The following is an 18,832-nucleotide window of genomic DNA, read 5'->3' as shown; positions in this document are numbered from 1 at the left end:
AATTTCAGTTCTCCCATTGAATCTAACAGCTATGCACTAACGTGCAGCAGACAGCTCCTGTTCACTGAATTCACATTTGAAAATTGCGTTCTCGTCCTCCTCAGCCTGATAATAAGCTCTTCAAGGAACTTAATGGGCTGTTAATTAGAAGCAAGCGGGGTCCCCATTCCTCCTCCCTCCTTTTGAAAATTGGAGTGCATCTTGGAGGTGTCGGGATCCAGAGACGCCCTCCGGAAACGCTATTTTTAAATTGCGCCCACGCCCGTTCCTGACCCCACCTGCAATTCAAAAATCTGGCCCTTTAACTCCAAAAGCAGCCTTATTTCATATTCAGACATTATAATGATTCCCCCCCATGATTGGTTACCTTACCTAAGTAAAGATTGCAGCCCTTCAGCCTCAAAGGGTTTCATGCCAGCTGTCAGCTGATGTAAGCTCCACCAAGTCCTTTCAATGGCACAAAAATGCAGAATTCCTGGGATAGTCCTGCAATACTTCAGGGGTTATAATGGAGGCATTGTCTTTTTTTGTTTTGATGGTACAATATCCTTTTGGGCTCCAATTCAGAAAGGATCACTGCTGTTTCAAGACCTGTATCTGCAAAACAGAATAAAAACTGTCTTCATGCAAACATTTTCATATTACTGCTGTAATATAGAATCACAGAATCATATTACAGCACAGAAATAGGCCATTCAGCCCACCAATTCCTCTTTTTTTCCCCACTTAGCTCTCCCTACGTCAAGTTAGATTAAATCAATGTTTAACACAAGAACACAAGTAGGAGCAGGAGTAGACCAAATGGCCTGTCAAGCTTGCTCTGCCATTCAATACGATCGTGGCTGATCTTGGGCTTCAACTCCATTTTCCGGCCCGCTCTCCATTTCCCTTAATCCCCTGAGAGACCAACAATCTCGGCAGAGATTGCCAGCATTAAATGTATTCAATGACAGAGCATCCACAAACCCCTGAGGTAGAGAATTCCAAAGATTCATTACGCTTTAAGTGAAGTAATTTCTTCTCATCTCAGTCCTAAATGATTGGCCCCTTATCCTGAGACTGTGCCATCCATGTTTTAGAGTCCCCAGCCAGCAGAAACAATCTGTCAGTGTCTACCCCATCAAACCCCCTCAGAATTTTGTAGGTTTCAATGAGATCACCTCACAATCTTCGAAACTCCAGAGAATATAAGCCCAATTTACTTAGCCTCTCAGCATAGGACAACCCCTTCATCGCATGAACACTAAAATATATAATCACAAATTGTATTTGGGTTTTTCAATGTTCCACTGTTCATGATGAATTAAATTATCTCTTAATCATATGGGATGAGAAATGTTACTGTTAGTTATGAATGATTTTCACAAATGGTAGATTTGGTACATATGATTTTTTTGGTAATAAAAACAGTTACCACGTTACTTATATTACCAGATATTGATGCTAATGTAAAATCTACAGATAAATTTCCCTCATCTCTGCTTTTCCCTCTCCTCTCGTTCACAAATATATAAAATTAAAAGGTCAGTCTACATTTATCATCATATTAAAGTTTCCAAAGCAAATGTCTGGCCATATTTGATATTTTTCATTGTATTTGTAGCATTAGAGCACAATAATAGATGATACATTAGTGGATGATAGTTATGATATTATAATAAAATGACCATTCGAGTTTCCCTTTTAATCCAGTCCCCAGTATACAAAATGCCATTTTACAAAATTGCCCTCAAATTAGTTTGTTCATTCATAATTAGTGAGAAAAGACAGATTGGAAAACAGGAGAATTAATAAGAATCATGCCAGTGCAGATTTGGGTAAGGTAGACATTTAGTTTCAAAGAAAATGCCAACTCAAAGTATTTAAACTTATCCATTTGTAAATACAGTTAATTCAGCAGGCAGTTTTACCCTGACAAATGCATGGTTTTGAGCTGCCACAACAACATTAGTGGGATAGTTCCATAAGGGATCTTGCTAGACACAAATCTCTTGAGGAACAGTTGTGTCAAAATTAAGTAATCAGAGATGAAAATTTTATTATCTAACACTGAAGTAAGTAAGTGAAATGCATTACTTGGGAGTTTATTGTGAATCAATTGCAGATTTATAAATTGATGCAGATTGTTGTGTACACCATGAGAATTCCTGACTGCTTTGAATTATTCCATACCTGACCTAGGTCTGCCTGATGCTGTCAGTTAGTCAAACATGTGAAGATAGCTCATCATCCTTCATCATATTAAATTAAACAAAAAGAGAAAAAATGTCACTTCTTAAAATATTTATCTTCCTAAAAATAATCTTAAAAGTATTTTGATTGAAACCATCCAAGTCAATGAGAAAATGGTTCAGTGGAAGCCAAGCACAGTGACCAGAGTCAGAATTCCATAGGTTCAAGCCCCACTCCAGGTGTTTAAGCTCATACTCCGGACCTGACACTTTAGTGTAGTTCTGTAGGAGCATTGCCATCTTTTGGATGAGATATTAAACTAAGGCTCCATCTTTACGTTCAAGTGAACTTGCCAAGCCAGCAAATAAATTGTTTCTTTTTGTTCAGTATCTCTTCATTCCACAGAACATTTTTGCCACATTTCCAATTACATTAGTTCCATGTATTTATAGTTTTTTTGGAATCCTGGGAGAAAAGCCTTCAATTCCAAATCTGCATCATGTTGCCCTTACTCTTGGAAGCCATTGTTTGGGGATCCATTATAAAACATCCTTTTCTTCCCAGTCTTAAAGACTTGTGTTGGACATTTCACCTGCTCTCCACTCAAGTATTAACACTAACATCCGTTATTTAGCCTTCAGCTAATGAGCTGGAGGCACGGGGACCAGTTGAAGCACAAAATATAAATGATAGGAGAGAAATTACCAAGCAGGCAAATCCCGGTGATGTAACCGAGCCCCAGTTGCAATTTTAACTGGTGGCCTGAGCAGGAAAGGCATTGGGACCCATGAGAAGAGAATCTATGGCCAGAAGAGGCCCAAACAAATATGCTTTTAAACTTTTATTATTAACTTGCAATGTGGGGCTAGGAGAAGCAGAATTGCTCCCATGGGTCCCACAAATAAATCATAGGCCTACCCTGTCATTGGCTCCCTCACTCCTGATCATAAGAACTTCCAAAAACCCTTTTGCTTTTCTGTGTGCTGATGACCAGACTTTCGATCCTGGTTGGTGGCCTCCTGCAGTCTAGAATTATGCTCAGATCTTCCAGTCAGCTCCTGTTTCTTGCTGTTTCAGAAGGGCAACTGGTGAGACCTGGGAGTTAAAATCTCCTGGGCCCCACCCTGCTGAGGTCAGGAGGGTGTTGCTTATCTCCCACAGAGTGAGGGCAGTATTCCCACTCCCAGTTTAAAATCCTTCTACCTGTATTTTCCATTTTCCTATTTCTCTACCCATGTTTTGGCATTTAAGAGTTCAACTGGCATATTGATCAAAAGACATCCACAGTGTGGGCTGAATAGAAATTGTAAATATTTCTTGAATTTGGAGAACGTTTGGCACATTAAAAATAGGTTTCCATGGAAATGGAAGTAAATTTATTCAACATTATCCTGATAATTATTCATCTGTCAACTAAACAGATATTAGCTCCTCATATATCATTCTGTTTAATACACCTCTATTGCACCACCTGCAGGTCAGTATTATCAACAGCATCAGTGCTGAGGTTTGCATTGTGGATTATATAAACAAAGGTCCTGTTGAAGATGGGCCCAGTGCCAATATCCACAAAATACATAACAACCATGTCTTTGTTTAACTAGCTGTGACTGATAAACAAAGGCATGTAAAGAAATTTTTATTAATATTAATTCAATACAGGCCAAGACTTACAGACAATGGCTTGCCGTTTGAGTTGTGAACATGATTCTGTGCCAACAAACTTCATTGATCATTTGAACACTTACCAAAATATTCAAATATTAAGCATTCAAATTTCAGTTTTGTATAAAGTATGAGCAGTGAGCTAAGTGCAAAATTTGATAAACATGTCCTTTGCAATACAACAAGCAGAAATCCTTGAAGCTGAAATTCTGCAAAGTAAAAGAATTAGAGAGATGAACCCCAAATCTGTAATGAATCTATCAGTCTTATTCAAGACGAATCTTTCTCCGCTTTCCCACACATTCACATCAAAAGACTTGTTTGAAGATTTGCCATTCACACCTGTGGCATAAACTCGGTCACCTTTGACCTATTTATATGTCCCAGTCTAAATGATACGATTGGTTACACCTGCATAACGAATTACTACAGGATGCAAAATGTGAACTAGTGAAGCAATTAGCTTCTGATAGTCATCAAAAGTGAAGTCAGACACAGTGATGCATGAAAGAATAATCTATTTAACATCAATGATAATACAAAGAACAGCATCACAAAATTTAGCATTGAGGAGTATATAAAGTACTAAGCGATATATGATCAACTGAAACAGCCTAAGTCCAATATCTAAGGAGGAGTTTGGTTTGCTTTATATATGTTTTATACAACTATTTTCAGTGTACAAGATTGTAATACAAAAGCAAAATTAACGGCTGATTTTCAAGATAGACTCAGGTATCGCGAATCGGGCCATTTCCTGACACTGCGTTCCTGAGTTCTAAAGGAACCTATACGTATTATGTCATTTTCCTCCAGGGAGTCCAGGGTCAGGATAGAGTCAGGGACATGGCTTCCCTAAGCAGGCCTGCAGTGAGAATGGAGGCGGGCAGATATCGAGGCTGGCAGGTTAAAAGGCTCGCCTCCGTTCACTGGGACATCAGCCTGTAGAGTAAAGGGTTAACATCAGAAGCACCTGATGCTGAAGTAACTATGATGTAATGTCACATGACTACATAAGAGAGATCTGGAGGGAGGAGAAAGTCCAACCTTGTGCAGAGTTCCTAAGATATACATAAAACGGTAAATGAATGATAATGTGTTTTAACAAACCACAGTCTTGTGTAGCTTACTAAAGAAAAGTATACAAACCCTGAAGAACACTATCTAGACTCCAAACACTCAACGAAACATGGTGGTAGTGGACAGTGAATATAAGATCCAGAAAAACTCCAAGAAGCAGCTTACAGACCTGTCAAGTCAAGTGATCCTTAAAAGAAAGACGAAAGGATCAGATTCAAAGACTCACCCAAAAGTCGAAGCATCACAGGTGCAGCTGATGCAAGTTGAGACACCGAGCTGGAGTCCGGACAGTAGTGAACACAGACCAGAGTCAACAAGCAGCATCAGTAAAGCAGCAACAAGTCCAGAGCTTGGTACAAGTATGAAATCTACACTGTCATTCCCAGAGCTTTTCTGAAACACTGAAGGCTCGCAAGAAGCTCAGCATTGAGACAACTGGAGAAAGAGGTTTTCAAGGTATAGAACTGCATCTGGTTTGCACAAAAAGGAACAAAAGGATCAGATGAGTACTTTATGCAGTTGGAGCTATTGCTGACAATGTAATATTGAGACAGGGAGTCAATGTGACTTCAAGCTCTTAAGAGAGCACGTATTTGATTCATTTTTCAGCATTTAAAAAACCTAATTATAGAATGGGCAAATTGAACAAGGGAAAACAAAGAACAAGTGAAAGCACGGATTTGTTCATCAACAACCGAAACAGGCTAGAAAAAAATTGCGACTATGGAATATTAAGGGATGAATTGATTGGTGATTGCATAGTGGTTGGGGTCCTAAATAAAGCTCTATCAGATCTCTAGCAAACAAGAAAAGATCTAACTTTAATTAAGGCAGTACAAACTTTGAGGCAAACTGAGCTGAGAAAGCAAACTAGAGTGTTTATTCACAAGAAAGCGAGGTCCCACTGAGGTTTAATATGTAGGCCAGAAGAGGGGAAGTGCATCAAAACAGAAGCCTGCAAAAATGGGAAAAAGCGCACCACTGCCATCTTGAAATGCTCTGGGTTTGGCGGGAAAAAGCTGTACAATTGGGAAGAATTCGCAGGTGGGGGAGCAGAGTGTTAAAGCTGTGGGAAGCTTTTAAAATTATCTGCCAATCTTAAACATCAATAGCCTGCAAAAGGAAAGAACAATATTAAGGCCAAACCACATGGAATAAGTGGCAGAACCACAGAGAAAGGAAATGACTTTCCTAGGGGAAGTACATGAAACAGAAAATAAATACTGGAGCATTAAACTTGAAGTGGATGGACACCCCACAGAGTCCAAATTAGACACAGGGACAGGTGCTGTCTTATCTGACAAAGTAAAATGGTTTAAGTACATTACATTACAGCCATCATCCATCCAGTTACAAGGTCCAGGTGGGGTTACATTGACAGTCATAGGACAACACCTGGCAAACTAAAAAACAAGGATAGAGAAATCACTGAATCTCTGTATGTCATACAGGACCAAAAATTCTTGCTGTTAAGCAGGGAGGCATACTTAGGATTTAAGCTGATCTATAAAGTTGATGAAATTGCTGATGAGCAATACAGTAGCACATTCAGGAATGAATTTCCAAGATTATTTTCAGGCTTGGGAAATCTGAAGACTGAATACCATGTTACCCTAAGAGCTGATGCTGAACCGATTTGCCTCTTCACACCAAAGGAGGTCCCTCACCCACTCTTGGACAAAGTCAAGGGTGAAATTGAGCACATACTACAGAACGGGGTTATTTCTCCAGTAACAGTACCAACAAAGAGGTGTTCGGGAATGGTCATGGTCCCAAAGTAAAATGGCTTAATTAGAACCTGTGTGGACTTGACCCAACTAAACAAACCAGTGGAATGTGCGATCTAACCAATGGCATCAGTGGATAAGAGTCTTGCAAAACTAACTAAAAGTATCATATTCACCAAATTAGATGCAAATAGAGGATTTTGGCAGCTGCCTCTGGACAAAGAATCCAGACTGATGACCAGTTGCATAATGCCAATCGGTCATTATTGCTTTAATAGATTATAATTTGGAATTGTATCTGCCCCAGAAATATTCCAGAGAACAATACTCGTAGACTGCTCCGTAACTGTAGAGTGAGAGCAGTCCTGAAAGTTCTACAGGATGCAGATTTGAAATTGAATGGAAAATGAGAACTTGCAAAACCTATGATTAATTTTTAGGGCACCTCGTGGAAGCCTCAGGGATAATAGCTGACACACAGAAAATAAAGGTGATTACAGAGTTTCCACAACCCAGGATGATTACAGAACTGCAGAGGGTCCTAGGAATGGTTAACCAAGTAGACAAGTTCCTTTAAAATTTGGCAGAAACAAATGAACCGTTAAGACAGCTGTTAAGACAAGGTCAACACTGTGCTGGAATATGGACCAGCAAAATGCTTCTGAGTAGATCAGAACCTTCTAATTTCTCCTGAAATTTTAACGCACTATGATCCAGAACTGCTGACCATATTGGCAACAGATGCATTACCTACAGGTTTGGGTGCAAGTTTATTCCAAGTACAAAGAGATGGTAAACGTAGACCAGTTTATTATGCCTCAAGATCACTCACTGACACAGAAAAAAGATATGCTGCAGTTGAAAAGGAAGCATTGACAGCAACATAGTCCCATGAGAAGTTCTCAGACTACAGGATGGGATTGCAGTTTAAAATTGAAACCGACCATAAGCCATTAGTCACTCTCTGAACATGAAGGAGACTATGAAGATGCCGCCTAGAATTCAACGTTTCTGACTAAGACTAATGAGGTATGGTTCAGTAACTGAGTATGTCCAAGGGAAGTATCAGGTGACAGCAGATGCACTATCAAGAATACCCGTTGAAGGAACTAAACTAGAAGGTTTGAACTTCATCAGGAGGTGAAAGCTTAAACACCACTCATTACTAAACATCTACTGGCTACAGTGAATAAGCTGCAGGAGATAAAATAAGCACAAAGCAAGATGATGAATGTGTCCAGAGAAAGGAATACTGTTTGGAAGGATAGCCAGACTGTACTCCTAACAATCCAGTACTACAGAGAAAGCATCTCACAATCATTGATGATCTCCTAATTTATAATGACAGAATAATCATTCTGAGAACACTTCAGCTTGATAGTCTTCCAAGAGTTCACCAAGGTCACTTAGGGATAGCAAACAAATAGCGAGAGCCCAGCAATCAGTCTGATGGCCAGGCATTACTTGTTCTATAGAGGAAATGATTTCCAATTGCCTTATGTGTGCAGTGAACAGCCAAGAGCTAAAAGAACCACTATCACCTTATACTTCTCCATCAAGGCTGTGGGAATGCCAGGGAATGGATGTACTTGATTTTAAAGATAAGATATTCCTTATTGTTATTGATTACTACTTAAGGTGGATTGAAGTGGACAGATTGCTCAGCATCATGACAGAAGCAGTCATTCAATCACAAAAGAGAATTTATGAAACACATGGTATTCCGGACATTGTGATGTTAGACAATGGTCCGCAATTCGCTAATAAATTACTCCGTAACTTTGTGAAGGTATATGGATTCATTCACATAACCAACTCACTTCATTATGCTCAGGCTAATGGAGAAATTCAGAGACCCAGGGTAATTTGAATTCAGATGCAACTGTCCTTGAAAATATCAGTAGGAGTGACACTGCACAGTCCTTGTGGAGACAAAGTCCTGTTTTCACATTAAGGACACCCTCCATCATGTTGCGTGGCACTACCATTGCGCTAAATGTGATAGATTTTGAATAGATCTAGCAACTTAAGACTGAGCATCCATGGGGCATTGTGGGCCATCAGCAGCAGCAGAATTGTACTCAACCACAATCTTTAACCTCATGGCCCGGCATATGCCCCACTCTACCATTACCTCAAAGGCAGGGTTTCAACCCTGGTTCAATGAAGAGTGCAGGAGGGCATGCCAGAAGCAGCACCAGGAATACCTACAAATGAGGTGTCAACCTGGTGAAACTACAACACAGGACTACTTGCATGCCAAACAACATAAGTAACAAGTGATAGACAGGGCTAAGCAATTCCACAATCAAGGGATCAGATCTGAGCTCTGCAGTCCTGCCACATCCAGTTGTGAATGGTGGTGGATAATTAAACAACTCACTGGAGGAGGAGGTTCCACAAATATCCCCGTCCTCAATGATGGAGGAACCCAGCACATCAATGCAAAAGATAAGGCTGAAGCATTTGCTACAACCTTCAGCCAGAAGTGCTGAGTGGATGATTCATCTCGGCCTCCTCCGGAGGTCCCCAGCATCACAGATACCAGTCTTCAGCCAGTTTGATTCACTTCACGTGATATGAAGAAAGGGCTTAAGGCACTGGATACTGCAAAGGCTATGGGCCCTGACAATATTCCGGCAATAGTACTGATGACTTGTTCTCCAGCACTTGCCGCGCACCTAGCCAAACTGCTCCAGTGCAGCTACAACATTGGCATTAACCCGGCAATGTGGAAAATTGCCCAGGTATGTCCTGTACACAAAAAGCAGGTCAAATCCACCCCAGCAAATTACAGCCCCATCAGTCTACTCTTGATCATCAGTAAAGTGATGAAAGGGGTCACCAACAGTGCTATCAAGTGGCACTTGTTTAGTAATCACCTGCTCACTGACGCTCAGTTTGTGTTCTGCCAGGGGAACTTAGCTCCTGACCTCATTACAGCCTTGGTTCAAACATGGACAAAAGAGCTGAACTCCAGGTGCACAATGTTCAGGTCGGCATGCGGATGTGCGCCCGACCCACTCGAGCGTAAAATAGCACATGATGACGTCATGTGAGCATCCCAATGTCATCCCGCGCTTGCGCGGTTTTGATCGGTGGGTGCACACAAAAGTTGGAAGCGCGTCCGCCAACAATTAAGAGGGCAATTAAGCCCATTAAAGTTGTAATTGTCCCCGATTTTTCGTGGTCCGTCCAACCTCATGATTGGCAGACGGGCGAATTGGCTAGGCGGCTTTTGCATTTTTCATGAAACCCCATCCAAGGGCGGGATGACGTTTCTGTTATTAAATAAAAAAAGGTCTATGGACAGAATTTTTATAATGTATATGTTCAGGTGACTGTGATGCTTGGTGATTTTTGTTCTGATTTTAAAATCTTTATTTAATACTTTCGAAGTCTACAGCTCCCTGAGGCAGCTCTCTGCCTTCAGGGAGCTTTCATTCAGCGCTCGCCCGCGCTTACATTAGCACCCACCCTCCTCCCGCCCCCACCTCAGTAGCACTGAGCATTTCAGCGTGCTTTTCACGCTGGCTGGCGGCTAATTGGCCAGCCAGCATGAAATTGCGGTCAGGAGCCAATTGTGGTCAACGGTTCGTTCTCCAGTTGCTCTCAGGCCCGTTGATCACACCCGCCCACTAACCTGAAAATTCTGCACCAGAGATGAGGTGAGAGTGACTGCCCTTGACAGAAAGGCAGCACTTGATCGAGTGCGGCATCAAGGAGCCCTAGCAAAACTGGTTTCAATGGGAATCGGGGGAAAACTCTCTGCTGGTTGGAGTCATACCTAGCACAAAGGAAGATGGTTGTGGTTGTTGGAGGTAAATCACCTCAGTTCCAAGACATCACTGCAGGAGTTCCTCAGGGTAGTGTCCTAGGCCCAACCATCTTCACTGCTTCATCAATGACCATCATAAGGTCAGAAGTAGGGACGTTCGCTGATGATTGCACAATGCTCAGCACCATTCGCAACTCCTCCGATACTGAAACAGTCCATATCCAAATGCAGCAAGACCTGGACAATATTCAGGCTTGGGTAAACAAGTGGCAAGTAACATTCGCACCACACAAGCGCCAGGCAATGGCCATCTCCAACAAGAGAGAATCTAACCATCACCCCTTGACATTCAATGGTATTCCCATTGCTGAATTCCCCACTATCAGCATCCTGCGGGTTACCATTGACCAGAAACTGAACTGGACTAGCCATATAAAGACTGTGGCTACAACAGCAGGTCAGAGGCTAGGAATGCTGCCACAAGTAACTGACCTCCTGGATCCCCAAAATCTGTCCACCATCAACAAGGCACAAATCAGGAGTGTGATGGAATGCTCTCCACTTACCTGGATGAGTGCAACTCCAACAACACTCAAGAAGCTTGACACAATCCAGGACAAAGCAGTCCACTTGATTGGCACCCCTTCCACCAACATTAACTCCCTCCACCACCAACGAACAGTAGCATCAGTGTATGCTATCTACAAGACACACTGGGAAACTCACCAAGGCTCCTTAGGCCGTACCTTCCAAACCCACAACTCCTACCATCTAGAAGGATAAGGGCAGCAGATACATGGGAACACCACGACCTGGAAGTTCCCCTCTAAGCCACTCATGATCCTGACTTGGAACTATATTGCTGTGTCTTCACAGTTGCTGGGTCAAAATCCTGAATCTCCCTCCCTAACAGCACTGTGGGTGCACCTACACAATGGGGACTGCGGCAGTTCAAGAAGGCAGCTCACCACCACCTTCTCAAGGACAATTAGAGATGGGCAATAAATATTGACCTGGTCAGCAATGCCCACATCCGTAAACGAATAATAAAAAAAGTTCCATTATCCATATTCCACCAACATTTATATGTGTACCGCTAGATAAACCAGGCATGACCTGAAGATGGCTCACCAGCACTTTCTCAAGGGCAATTAGGAATGGGCAATAAATTCTGGCCTAGCCAGCAATGTCCACATTCTGTAAAAGAATAAAAAAAAGACATCTTGAGCTCAGTCTGGAGTTAAATTCCACAGTTTCTCTAGATTCTATTTTTGAGTTGATAAAACGCTGAACACACCTATTTGATTTGTTTAAAATCCTTTTCAGTTGATAAGTACATTATTGGAACACACATGACCAAGGTATACAGATAGTTTTACAGGTTTCAGAATGGATATTTCTATGGAGATGGACAGTTCTTTATAGGGGCTTGGAAGATGCTGACTGAACCATTATTTCCATTATGGTGAGGCTGATGAAAACTCTTTCTCTTCTGCCTGTCATTTCAAACCTTTCAGTCAACTGCTACAGTGAAGTTTCAAAGAACATAAACTAAAAAAATCATGAACTGAACAAATACCATTTCTTACTAAAGCCTGTTGGCTAAACACATGCAGCTGGATTCCAGTGCAGATAGTTCCAGGGGTGGCTTGATTTCAAGACTACAGTTGATCGCTAACCTGGTCCAGTTTTTAATTTAATCCACAAGAAATAATTTATGTCCATCATAACCGAAAAATGCAATTTAATGGGTTCCAATTAAATAAATTCCAAAATATTTGAATTACTAAGTAAACATGTAATTATTCTTCTAGAGTGTTTCACAGAGACTGCAACATTTACATGCATTTAAGTCAAAGACAATGGTTTGTTAAACTTATCAGTGTGCAATCAATGGCACACCAATCAGAGGTTAGCTGTAGTGTAAAATTGGAAAGATGAAAACTTCAATTGCGTAATGTTCTTATATAAGATTTTGTCTGAAATATTAAGTTTATATGAAATATTTAATTGCATCAACATTGATGTAAAACATTTTAATAAGATTGTTATTATGTTTCAAGTGCAGCAATCGAGTGTCCCTAGACAGTAAACTTTACTGCAGCCTTATACTGTGTCATGTTAGAAGCAGTAACAAAACAAGTAGCCTTCCAAAAACCATTATTCAATCTTTGTTCATTAAAGCATTAACTTAAAGATGAAATTTCTTCAGGCATCAACCGATTCTCCCCTTATTCCAATGTGGAATAATATTGCTTTGTCACCAGAACAGAAAGAAGATCTGGACAGAACACAGCAATGTCACTGAAGCGGAGAATTTTCTGGAGGATGTGCAGCTGCAGGAGTGGATGTTTGTTAGTCTTGTGTCTGAAAAGACAGCCTGTACTGCAGTGATACAGTAGATGGAAAGAAAGACCTGTTCCATAACAAAGGAAAATTCAAGCTTCTGCAAATTGACGTAATCTTGAGATTAGTCAGCATCATACGTGTTCCATTATTATTTTCTGAAGTCAAGGGTGAGAAATTTGTGTGCTCTTGTTTTTGGGCGCAAGGGCCATAATGCGCAATCTACTTCCACTGGTTCTGAACAAGGTGAGCAGCACTTAAATTTAGAGTACCCACTTCATTTGCACATTTGTAGTGTGTGGCTGAATGGGTCCTGCACTGCTTTCCTCTTCTTCGTGCTGCTGGCTACCAGAGAGCTCAGCAGGAAGCCAAACAGAGTGGTGCAGATACCTCTTCTTGAAGGCAGGCTATCCCATTTAAAGGGAAGCTGCAGTGAATAGTATTAGTGGAATTTAAATGGTGGAAAATTGAATTGGAAAAATGGTCCTCAAGGCTCACCTTCAGAAGGGAATGAAAGTAGGTGACTAGAGTGTTCAACTCACTACGTATAGCTTCCCCCTGGACCTGGCAGCATGCCACAAGAAGTCTAATATCTCATGTGGGTGGTCAATGCCAATGAATGCAACATCACATGACATCTACTCACCACACCACAAGCCTCTCAATCTACACCCTCATCACTCACCCAATAGTAGTGGCTGGTACACAGGACTCATACCTAAAATCCAGATACTCACTCTCACACGCTTTGCAATGATTCCAATCCCACATCCAGCTCTCGCTGCCTCCACATACCTCCAGCTATTCAGTTATGACAGGAACATCACCCAAACACAATGCAAACACAATCACTGACATTTTGTCCATTGCAGGACAAGGTGAAATGCAATGGAAAGGAACAGAGCAGAACTGGAAAGGGAAATGGATGCCTGCATCTCCTGAGCACTACGTAGCCTCTCAGCATCATGGGATCATCTGTGACAGAGCCCATGCCATTTGGCATCGCTAAGAACATAGAGGTTGATGGTGTGTTCCTGTCTTACGACACTTCTCAAATCCCAGCTCACTCTCATCCTACTTTCTGGCATGATGGGCAAGCTGCAGATGGTGGGACCATGGACCTCCTGCTTTCCACCCCAATCCGCATCCCTCATCCCAGCCTACCCCTTCTGAGTTCCTGCTTCCAGACACCTATAAACTGCCAGCTGCCCAGCCACAGCAGCCTAAGGAAGAAGAGAGAGAGCAACGGCGCAACAATGACGAAGGGGCTCTCACACTGGATCTAAAACTTCCGGCCAACAACTCAGATGCTGTCGCTGCATGGATCTTAAAAGCTAGGTTAGAGATGGGATCAGTACATGGCGGTCATGAGTCAAAATCCTGGAACTCTATCCTTAACAGCACTGTGGGTGTACTTAGACCACATGGATTGCAGTGGTTCAAGAACACAATTAGGGATGGGCATTAAATGTTGGCCTAGCCAGCGACACCCACATCCCATAAATGAATATTAAAAAATGAGTGGGATGCAGTCAGGCCAGGGCTAAAGGGTGGTTCATTTAACAGCTCCCCGGAGGATGAGGACACAGATCAGTCCTGCTGCAGAGAACTCAGATGAGGGCCTCAGTAGGATGGCATAAAGGAATATACAGATAAGCATACTCAGAGAAATGCTGGGTTCTCATCACTGTCAAGGAGCGTGGAAGAGTCCGGCTCTGCCATGGAAATACTAAGTGGGTAGTAAGAGGTGGAGTGAGTCCTATTAGGAACAAAGGAGGTGATATACACACATAGAGGTGCAGGGCAAGGCTAGAATACTTAATAAATACTTTATATCATTTTTATTAAGGAAGAGGAACCTGACAAAATATCAGTCGAAATGGAGGTAGTAGAAGCATTGGGAAAGATGAAAATTGAGAATTGGGGAGGTACTGGAAAGGCTAGTAATGCTTAGGGTAGATAAATCACCTGGTGCAGATGGCTTGCATTTCGGGTTGCCAAAGCAAGGTGGGGTGGAGATATCAGAAGGATTTACCATAATCTTCCAATTTTCCCAAGGTATGGGGGAGGTGCCAGAGGAATCGAGAGTGCCAAATATGACATCGCTACTGTTCAATGGTTTGATTTATCTGGGTTTGATGATGTTTGTCTGTTCTCTGATCCTTGTAACTGTATTTAATTGCTTAAGGGTGGACCTAGAGAGTTAAGAAATCTGAGAATGTTCCAGAAAAGATCTGGGATTCTCTCAAGAAACCATGGGCAGAAATGTCCCAGATTTGCACTAAGTGTGGTAGCAGGTGGGGAAAAGGATGTTTTACCCATCAACTGCAATGGCAGTTTTTCACGCCGTATTGCCCCAATCCCACCTCATTAATTACGGATTCCTGGGAAACACGTCATTTCAATGGTGGGCAGTCTCTCATTCACCCACCATGTCATCACACCAGGTGCTATATTTAAAGTGCAGCCGCGTGCACAACTCTCAGTGCTTCAAGAGCAGGACTGCTGCATGGAAGACTTGGCACTGAAAGGCAAGAAGACTGCAGCCCTCTCCTGGTTTAATGACATGTCCCCCGAGCGCCTTTTGGATGCAGTGCAGGCCCGCCGTGATGTCCTCTACCCATGCTCTGGACGAAGACCAGCAAGAAAGATCACCAATCCAGCATGGGTGGTTCGGGTCAGCACCGTTGCCCTGCAAAAGATGACAGTTACCCAGTGCTGCACAGGATGAATGGTCTCAGACATTCTGCCAGGGTAGGTCACTCTTCTCATCAACCTCAACTCACACACACCCATCACACATCCACAGGGATCTCACACCTCAAGGGACAACACCACTAAATCTCACACACACCCTCACATCTTCATCAGGTTAATATCCTCTCGAGCTCAGGCCTTAATCTCATCCATGGATCCGCTCACCACACAAACATTCCATACAGTGCCATGCCTCCTCCTCACACTCTCTCCATTTGTTTTCATGCAGGAGAAGCTGGCTCACAACAGCAGGGAGAGGTCCCAGACCAGGCGTGGAGTGGCCCACTTTAGGCATCTCACTCACTTTGAGAAGTGTGCCATCACACTAACTGGTGAGGACGTGGACCGTACCTGCGGATAACACTCACGTGAGGATCCTGCACCACATCATCCCTCTCTCAATGCAAATGTGAGTGCTCACTCTCCTGCTTTTGACTCTGCTGACATGCACTAATTATCTCCACTTGGTCAGAGGGAGCTCTGCCAAGCGACCAGCAATTTCAGCCAGCCAGTCCCTCCCTCAGCTCCATCCATATCCTCACCTCAACCAAGAGGGCGCCTCCTCCATTGAAGAGCTTGAAATAGACAGGCTGGAAGACCCATCAAAGTGCAGAGACACATACCTCGGTGGGGCCTAGATGTAGAGCAGGCTTGGTGGCCACATGGAACGTGTCCACAGCAGGAGGAGGCAGGTTCAGCCGAGCTCCCTGGCACTCGGAAGACTGCTGGGGAAGAGTCACCTGTCAGGTTCAAGTAAGATGACGAGCCTCTGGATTTGGCCTTCCAACCCATCGTGGAGAGTGAACAGAAGGTGGGGGAACATCACGCAGAGCTGTCGGAAGCCCTCAACAGAGTGGCATGCAAGTCAGAGGAGTGCGTCCACCTGCTCTTTGGTGAAGTGGTGCCCACATGTGCATGTATGGGGATCTCCAGTGGCAATGCGAGAAGGAAACAGGGCACCTCGACTTCTCCCTAAGTTCTCCTTAACCTCAAGGAGTCAGTCCAGGGCCCTTGGGCACCAGAAGGGAGGAGGAGCGGCAGCTGGACAACCCTAGGTCATCCATTCAGGAGTCTCAGAGGTTGTCCTCCCTCTGATGCCCCTTTGCCTGTGACCCCCTCAACCTCACCCTCTGTCACCGCAGAGGGAGCACCTGGCCCACAGGAGGACAGCCAAATCAAGCCAAGGCCCCCAAGGCCTTGGCTCTCCAGGGTACTCATGCCAAACTCATCAGAGGCTACAGGGCCAACCATTGCATAGGTTGTGTCCACCCCTGCTACGGATGTCAGGGCAGCACCCAGAAGTCTAACACGTTCAAAAGTTAAGAAATTCAGTTGGTTGCACGGGTGAACACATTTTGTCACTTTACAATCAAATAATATATTCACTTTCACCGAATATTGTGTAAAGGTGTCTTTCATCTTCATTGACTGGCTTTGCAAGTCCTCCCACTACATTCCTCCCCTACCCCCACTAGCAGTTCAACTGCACACAACGGGCCCATGAATGATTCTGGAGGGAGAGTTGTATGGCAGGGCCTTTCAGAATGTTGTGCAAGCACTCTCCCACGCACATGGATTCTTCCCGCAACACACTCATCTCAATGTCCTGAGCACTTTCAGTGCTGCCTGCTGGGGTTCTCTTTCAGTTCTCCATCTGAGCTGCATCTCTGCCCACCCACTGATCACACTCCCATGCAGCACCTGTTTTCGCCCACCACGATTCTCGTTTTCACTTTCGATTTAGTAAACATCGTGCATCTAACATTTTTCTTCAGGTCCCATGTCCTTTCTCCTCCATCAGCCACTCATTTCCTCTCTCTCATTGCTGTCGAACCCCCTGGCATCACATTTCACCCCCCGAATGTCACCTACCCGCCACAACCCTTTTCCTGAAGATCCCACCCCCATGCACATTAACCTCCCCGACCTCCTCCTTCCCACCCGCAGGGTCTGCCTCTGTCTCTAATTTTCAACAAACCACCCTCGTCATTCTTTCCTTCTACTGATACAGTCACAGCCTCACCCTCCCACCCTAATGCCTCACTCTGCCCTTAGTCATGCTCACAATTTCCTCCTACCACGCCCATCCTAAGTTCACTCCTCATGAGGCAGTCAAGGACTCAACAGAGTCCTCCCTTGTTTGCTTACCTGGACATCTCCCCTTCCGGACACCTTCCCCTCTTGGAATTACTTCCCCCCTTGGAACTCCTTCCCCTCCCCCCACCAGACTTCAGCCACCCCCGGAACTCCTCCCTCCCCAGACTTCCCCCTCGCTAGCCCCCCCCTCACCTTAGTCCTTTCCCCTTCCTGACTCCTTCCTCCATCCTTACTTCTTCCATCACCCTCACTCCTTCCCCTGTCCGCACTCCTTCCTCCAGCTTTCCTTCTTCCTCCGGTCTTACTTCTTCCTCCAGCTTTACTCCTTCTCCCTTCCCAACTCCTTCCACCCTTACTTCTTTCTCCACCCTTTCTCCTTCCCCTAACCGGACTCTTTCCATCCCCCCAAACTTTTTAATCCCCCTGGACTCCTTCCCTTCTTCAGACTCCTTCCTCCCTCTGGACTTCCTTCCTCCCCCTAGACCCCTTCCTCCCCCTGGACTCCTTCCCCCCTCAAACACATTCCCTTACACCTTCCTCCCACCTTACACTTACCTCCCCAGTTGCCGTCTTCTCCCCCATTACCCCTCCTCCCTGTACTCCCTACCCCCCAAACTTCACCCTCCAACACCTTTGTTCCCCTCTCCCAACCTTACCCCTGACACCTTAGTTCCCCCCTCTCATCCAGAACCCCCCCTGACACCTTCATTTCCCCCCCCCATCCTCAGCTCCCTGACACCTTTGTTTGCCCCCCTCTCCCAACCTCACCGAGCCGCCCCCGCCCCTCAACACACCTTCCTCTCCCAGTATCTCTTCCACTCCCTGATGTGTCTTCCTCCCCCAGACACAGCTGGACCTTCCTTTCCACATCCTTAGCCATCATCCGTTATGAACAGACCCTCAACAGTGACTTTCCACCTTCTGTGAGCTGCTTTGCGGCGGAGCCATGTCCATGAGAATCAACCCAGCATGCGACGGACAGTTCTCCAGGGTCCTGTTGCTGTAGGGCTCCAGCATCTTCTGCTCCTTGGCCCTGATGGTATGTCCCGAATTCTGTATGTCACACTTGCCATGGTGTATTATGCACCGGTGTGTCTTCCCACCGATGTGCTCGTATGATCCAGCGTGGGGGTCTGATTCTGGCGAGCTGGGGTTAAAATCTTTTGCAGATGTATTACAATGAGGGTCCTGACATCCGACAACGGGAAAT

At 44.1% G+C, this 18,832-nt stretch overlaps 1 long non-coding RNA gene across 1 annotated transcript in view; it reads right to left on the bottom strand.

The window, feature by feature from the left end:
- Positions 1-382: 382 nt before the first annotated feature.
- LOC144694685 (uncharacterized) overlaps positions 383-18,832 on the bottom strand; it is an 85,853-nt gene continuing 67,403 nt past the window's right edge. Inside the window, exon 3 of the long non-coding RNA XR_013579810.1 lies at positions 383-597. This is a non-coding gene — a long non-coding RNA (uncharacterized LOC144694685). The remainder of the gene's footprint in view (positions 598-18,832) is intronic.

This window comes from Cetorhinus maximus, chromosome 20 (assembly GCF_964194155.1).
Source record: "Cetorhinus maximus chromosome 20, sCetMax3.hap1.1, whole genome shotgun sequence".
NCBI lineage: Eukaryota > Metazoa > Chordata > Chondrichthyes > Lamniformes > Cetorhinidae > Cetorhinus > Cetorhinus maximus.
Note: the sequence above shows the minus strand (reverse complement) of the source record. Positions and strands in the feature narration are given on the sequence as shown.